Source organism: Diadema antillarum, unplaced genomic scaffold (genome assembly GCF_040938485.1).
Source record: "Diadema antillarum isolate AM-2024a unplaced genomic scaffold, OU_Dant_1.0 seq00000321_RagTag, whole genome shotgun sequence".
NCBI lineage: Eukaryota > Metazoa > Echinodermata > Echinoidea > Diadematoida > Diadematidae > Diadema > Diadema antillarum.
The window spans coordinates 437,555-445,271 of record NW_027271340.1 but is presented as its reverse complement, the minus strand read 5'-3'; positions in this window follow the sequence as shown (position 1 = coordinate 445,271).

The following is a 7,717-nucleotide window of genomic DNA, read 5'->3' as shown; positions in this document are numbered from 1 at the left end:
GCTATGTTATTAAAAGACCATAATTAATGATATTCTCATTTATTTTATGTCAAAAGAGAAAATAGTTGTTGTTGTTTGTATGTGTGTGTGTGTGTGTGTGTGTGTGTGTGTGTGTGTGTGTGTGCAATAGCACCAGTGCGGTTAGAAACACTGACGTGTAAAGCGCAGTATAAATGCAGTTATTATTATTATCATTTTATCATCATATTATTATCATCATCATTATTATCATTCAGCCAAGCTACAAACACGAGTCCCCCTCAAGAAGAGAACATTAATTCCTTAAAACAAGCAGTGTGACCATTCAGCTTACTGGCTTACTGACTTATCTGGATACCTGAATAACTTGAGTTATGCATTCAGCTTGTCATGACTGTGTATGGGCTACTTGATTATACCATGGACCTACTACACATGGACCATGAACGGAGGTCTTTCTTTGATCCAATGTTCACCACCACCACCTGATTATGTGCATCTTAATGAGTACATTCAGACGTTTGGACAATGACGATTGTGTAATCGTGCATCATCACTGACAAAAGAACCGGGTTTCCCTCATTTTGGTCCTGTTTGGCTGAGGTGCCTTTTCAGACTCAATTGCCTTTGAATAAACACCAATGATGGGGAGCACCAAACCTGAAACAAGGACAAATTTTGCGTCACAAAATTGGTAATTACTGAAGCGGCCACTTGCGGCAATGCATGTAACATCCCTGAACGGCAAGACAAGCATGTCGTCTACTGTCACTGCCCATGTTTACTCTGAAACAATGCCGACAAATGGGGAAAATAGATTACAAATCACAGTCAATCTGCTTGATATAGTTGCTTTTCCTTGTAAAGTACTTGCATTTCGCAAATGAAATTGCTTTAGCGATGATTTCGCAATATACACTACAACTGCACATGCATTTTTCTTGATTTAAGAGAGTTATTAGCTTCTGCGCATGTAGTTTTTAGATTTCTCAAAGCGCCGTCTTGTTTTTATCCAGGCTGGCTATCGGCAACACTGGATCAAAGCAGGAAAGCATGTTCAAAGTGTTTTTGTGACGCTTTTTACAGAAACAGGTGCACGAATTAATTAACGAGCGATGAATGTCCATGTGTTGTAGGTCCATGATTATACAAAAGTGTAATGTCCTGTGTCATACATTAATTAGTAAATACAATAATGCATTAGTATATATACCAGGGGCGTCACCAGCTTTTTTTCAAGGGGGGTGCGTTTTGAGACTAAATGTTTGCGAGATTTTTTAGACAGACATTTGGAATATAGGAAGCTCTCGATCCCTAGACTTTTACTGTTTTTTTTTAGGGAAACCAAGCGGGGAAGGGGCACCGGCCTAGCTATTAGGATTTCATCTTGGGGGGGGGGGGGGGGGAGGGGGGGGGGGGTTAGTATGCGAGGGAGCGAGCAAGGGTGGGGGGAGGGTGTGGAAGTGCCGGAGGGGGTTGTACCCCCTATAAATGGATTATGGAATGACGGTGTGAAACGACAAATTACTGGCAGCGATATCAGGAGAATGGCATAACGACTACATGCGAGCGAAGGGAGCGAGCGAGCTTGAAAATTTTGACATTTTACAGTCCAAAAACTGCCGTTTTATAGCCATATTTTATTGCTTTGTAAATTAAGGGGGGGGACGCACCGGGCGCAACTGCTGGCAATTACTGGCAGCAACATCAGGTGAATGGCATAATAATTAGATGCGAGCGAGCGAAGAGAGCGAGCTTGAAAAATTTGACATTTTACAGTCCAAAAACTGCCGTTCTTAGCCATATTTTTTCGCTTTGGAAATTAAGGGGGGCGCACCGGGCGCAACTGCAGGCAATTACTGGCAGCAACATCAGAAAAATGGCATAAAGATTAAGTGCGAGCGAACGGAGCGAGCGAGCTTGAAAATTTTGACATCATCTTTTACAGTCCCCAAACTGCCGTTTGTATGGCTATATTTTTTCGCTTTGGAAATTAAGGGGGGGGGATGCACCAGGCGCAACTGCCGGCAATTACTGGCAGCAACATCAGGAGAATTGCATAACAATTAGATGCGAGCGAGCGAAGAGAGCGAGCTTGAAAAATTTGACATTTTACAGTCCAAAAACTGCCATTTGGAGCCATACTTTTTCGCTTTGGAAATAAAGGAGGGGTGGGGGCGCAACGGGCGCAACTGCCGGTAATTACTGGTAGTAACATCAGGAGAATTGCATAACAATTAAATGCGAGCGAGCGAGCGAGCGAGCTTGAAATTTTTGACATTTTACAGTCCACAAACTGCCATTTGTAGCCATATTTATTTGCTTTGGAAATTAAGGGGGCACACCGGGCGCAACTGCTGGCAATTACTGGCAGCAACATCAGGTGAATGGCATAGCAATTAAATGCGAGCGAGCGAAGAGAGCGAGCTTGAAAACTTTGACATTTTACAGTCCAAAAACTGCCATTTGGAGCCATATTTTTTCGCTTTGGAAATAAAGGGGGGCACACCGGGCGCAACTGCTGGCAATTACTGGCAGCAACATCAGGTGAATGGCATAACAATTAAATGCGAGCGAGCGAAGAGAGCGAGCTTGAAAATTTTGACATTTTACAGTCCAAAAACTGCCATTTGGAGCCATATTTTTTTCGCTTTGGAAATAAAGGAGGGGGGGGGGCGCACCGGGCGCAACTGCCGGCAATTACTGGCAGCAACATCAGGTGAATGGCATAACAATTAAATGCGAGCGAGCGAAGAGAGCGAGCTTGAAAATTGTGACATTTTACAGCCCAAAAATTGCCATTTGGAGCCATATTTTTCGCTTTGGAAGTAAAGGAGGGGGGGGGGGGGGCGCACCGGGCGCAACTGCCGGCAATTACTGGCAGCAACATCAGGAGAATTGCATTACAATTAGATGCGATCGAGCGAGCGAGCGAGCTTAAAAATTTTGACATTTTACAGTAAAAAACAAACAAACTGCCGTTTGTATAGCTATTTTTCTACGCTTTAGAATCTAAGGGGGCGCATCGGGCGCAACTGCTGGCAGCAATATCAGGAGAGCATAATGATTACATTCGAGCGAGCGGAACGAGCGAGCTTGACAATTTTACATTTTACAGTCCAAAAACTGCCGTTCTTACACATATTTTTTCGCTTTGGAAATTAAGGGGGAGGGGCACCGGGCGGAACTGCTGCAATTACTGGCAGCAACATCAGGTGTATTGCATAACAACTAATGCGAGCGAGCGAAGAGAGCGAGCTTGAAAATTTTACATTTTACAGTCCAAAAACTGCCGTTCTTAGCCATATTTTTTCGCTTTGGAAATTAAGGGGGGCGCACCGGGCGCAACTGCAGGCAATTACTGGCAGCAACATCAGAAAAATGGCATAAAGATTAAGTGCGAGCGAACGGAGCGAGCGAGCTTGAAAATTTTGACATCATCTTTTACAGTCCCCAAACTGCCGTTTGTATGGCTATATTTTTTCGCTTTGGAAATTAAGGGGGGGGGGATGCACCAGGCGCAACTGCCGGCAATTACTGGCAGCAACTTCGGAGAATGGCATTACGACTAAATGCGAGCGAGAGGAGCGAGGGAGCTTGAAAATTTTTGACATTTTACTGTCCAAAAACTGCCGTTTGCAACTATTTTATTTTTTTTTTTCGCTTTGGAAATTAAAGGGGGGGGGGACGCCCGGTGCGCCCCTCCCCCTGGATCCGCCACTGGTAGTCCAGGGTGTGGGTTTATGTTCATGACTGGGGGAGGTATGACCAGCGAGGTGGCGTCGAAGTGACCAAGCAGGGAAAGGATGTCCAAAATCTGCACTTTAGAGCATCCCCTAAACTAATTGTGCGTGTTTGTTTGTGTGTGTGTATTATATACATGGAAAAGTTAGGAATTAGCCCAGGTCAAGTCTTTTATTGGCAATGCAAGACATTTTTATATAGACTAGTATGTAAAGCAACACTGCAAAATGCAATGATCTAGCTTTGATAAAACGAAGCGTAAGGTACAAAGGTGTACATTCTACATCACATTGCGCAACATTGTAGCGACTCTTCGTTCGGATGTACTGAGTACACTGCGCACATCCTGCTTATTTGCAGAATGCCAACCAGGAATCGTAATCTTTTGTCGGGTCCGGGCTTTTTGAACAATGTTTCACACTATATACCTATTTAATTATGGTTAAAAGAAATCATAGAAAAATATCTTATTTCTGGATCACCCTTTCATTCAAAAGCAGTTTACTAACACTTGAACTACTATTTCGGTATTTTTTTTTTTTTTTTTTTTTTTTTTACCAGCGGATTGGGAGGGGGCGCACCCCCCCCCCCCTCCGTAGTTACGCCACTGCTTTTGGGTGAAATAATTGGACAGATTTCTTGATTCTAACAAAAAAGCAAGAAAATCTTTTCATCGCGGGAATTATGATTATGTGGGGTGGGGCAAATGGAGCGCTTGCCCCCCAATATTTTTATGGGGGCAACATTTTTGTTTTCTTTCAAAAGCAAGAAAATCTTCTCATTTCGGGAATTATTAATCATGGGGGGGGGGCAAAACTAAAATATGCTTGCCCCTCCATTTTTTTTTCTTTTTTTTTTAATGAGGCTAAGGCTCGCTCTTGGGCTGGCAATATGGATTGGTCAGAAGTAACGTACATAGACCCTACATACTTGTAAGTAGCACACGTACATGCAAACGTGTGGTGTATAAGTGGTCCGTATCGTACGGATGTACAGTACATCGATAAATAGTAAACACTGTAGAATACTATATGTAGATATTTATAAAATCAGTGCTGCCAGAACCAGGGGTGCGAATTGTTTTTGCCGACGATTTTCTTTTGTGTGTGTGTGTGTGTGTGTGTGTGTGTGTGTGTGTCTGTCCCTGGTGCAAAATATGAAAAAAAAATAGAAAAGAATAATTATTTAGCGCCCGGCGTTGAGGTCGCTCGCAGACTTTTTTTTTTTTTTTTTAAGGATCTGAAGGGGGGTGCGTTCGCACCCAACGCACCCCCCCTGGTGACGCCCATGTATACATATAATAATGGTATACACTGTACAAGTTATTATGTGTACAAGGATACAAGAAACGTTATTGTCTCTTAAATGAATACAGAAATTCGCCTTCCACTGATAAATGATAATAGTATATAACAAACTTACAAATCACAACAAACAAAAGCATTGCACAGACGGTGTCTTGATTGATATGAATAACAAAAATGTATAATTCATATAAAAAATCTACACACAAACACCTGCACAAACGTACACAATACGTAGGCCCTACCTACACACACACACGCCCACCAGTCGCATCCTCAAACACACACACTCACTCACACATACATACATACACACACATACACACACACACACACACACACGCACACACCCTCACACACACACACACACACACACACACACACACACACACACACAAGCTGTTTAAAAACCCTACACATCCCCTCAAGAAATTTCATCTCCTCTTGTCCCTCCCCCCCCCCCTCCATCTCCCCTAAGTAATGATGAGAAGTATAGATGAAGGGAGAATTTATAGTGGTGTGAGAAATGTGTTATCACATTGTCATGGATGGATGTTGTAAACACAACGCTGTATGGTTTGTGTGGAAACTTGAGTGGTAAATGAAATGAAAAAATGAAATGAAAAGCACCTAGCCAGTAAAAAAAAAATGTTGAAGTAGATAAAGGGGAGAATAGTGGTGTGAGAGATGAGCTGGGAAAAGAAGAAAGGATTGAAAGTTAGTGACTGGTGAAGCTGGGGGGGGGGAGTGGACAATTTAGGTTCCCTCCACACACAATTTTATTTATCCGTCATGAATGTACCCTTGAGAATGATGTTCAATTGATTTTGTGCTATAGCCATTATGTAAATGCTATTTGTATATACACTGAACGTATAACTTATGATTTATGTGTTTACATTGCCATGGATGGATGATGTTGTAGACGCAACACTTAATGATTTGTGTGGAAACTCAATAAATGAAATGAAAAAAAAAAATGAAATGGAAAGCACCTGGCCAGTTAAAAAAAAAAAAAACACCAGCATTTGACAAAAAATAGCAATTGACTTATGACTTCAGAAAGATCTTGTACAATACCCGTGATACGAGACATAATAACAAACAGCATATTAATAATAAAAAACATATAGATTTTTTTAAAAATCGCTTTACATGGCTATACATTGTTTGCCACCAGCCAAGCTGTTATTGTAGTTGTTCTTTTTTATCACAATAATACTGTGTTAAAGCACGGACCATTTGTTTAGGCCTATAATAATATTATGATAGCTCGATTCCCCCGGTGCCCTGAGCAGGGGTCGATCTGTTTGGATGTCATTAAACACATTCAATTCATAGTTTTTCTTTAGTTGTCACTTATCAATACATCAAACATGTAATTCCATGTTACCATTCCATCATTTACAAAAAACAAAACAAAACAAACAAAACAAAGGAAACTTCCCCCTTGGGGGCTGATATGATAATAGCAGGGCTGCCAACTCTCACTCATTTTGGTCCTTTCTCACTCTAAAACTTTATTTCATTTGCATGCATTTCTATTGATCTCACTCATTTTGACTCCTAAATTACAGCATTGGCCTATGGGAGTCTCACTCTCAACTAGTTTCCGATGTTGGCAGCCCTGTAATAGGCAGTGATAGACCCATAGGCATTATAGGGTGTATTGGGTATACAGAGAGAGAATGCCAATGCATGAAACAGCTTTTTGTAATCTCTGTTAATCATCTTCTGGCAGTCTGTGAGTGGAGAATCTATTTTTAAAATGTATTCCTTTATGTTGTAACGTTGTGTGATCATGATCAAACACATTCAATTACGTCAATGACAGTAGTCAATTTGGTACAATTAGTATGGTATCATTGTTATAAGATATATAATGACGAATTGCTGTATAGTCTTCTTATCCTTATCTAAAACTAGTATTATTGTTATAAGATGATGACGAATTGCTGCAGGGATAGATCTTCTTATCCTGCAATGACAGCACATGGTTTTAACCAAAACTTTTGAGCCGATTGTCCCGGCCCGGCCAAGCAATAACTTGTAATACAAACAAAATAATAATGAATTTCCGTGTTGATTTTCCTTTTTTTTTTTGTCAGCATGATCTATCAATCAAAACATCATGCACCACATAAAATAAAAGCCAGAAAGCGAAATAATCACTGCATAAGATAACATTAAGATATCTTTATTGTATTCCCATCTGGGCCGAAAGTATAACCTTCGCTTTCTGGCTTTTATTTCATGTGGTGCATGATGTTTTGATTGATAGATCATGCTGACAAAAAAAAAAGGAAAATCAACACGGAAATTCATTATTATTTTGTTTGTATTACAAGTTACTGCTGAATGGTTTATAAAGGCGCAATATGATTATTTCAACATGAAAATCAACAAGGGTTCAACAACTACAACATGTTTTACTTTGCCGAATGCATCGATTGTAAGTATAATATCGGTTATCGTCCAAAAAGCACCCTGGCTTGCCCTTGTATATGCGCCATTATTTCGCGAGTCTAAATTTTCGCGAATCGGGAATTCCTGACAATTTCGCGAGTGGTTAAATTCGCGATCGTGGAGTCCTGTACTGAAGGGAGAAATGTATACATGCGTATGTCACATCCACATCGGGATCAGTCAATATTTTCGCGTGTCTTTAACGCGAATAGCACCTAACTCGC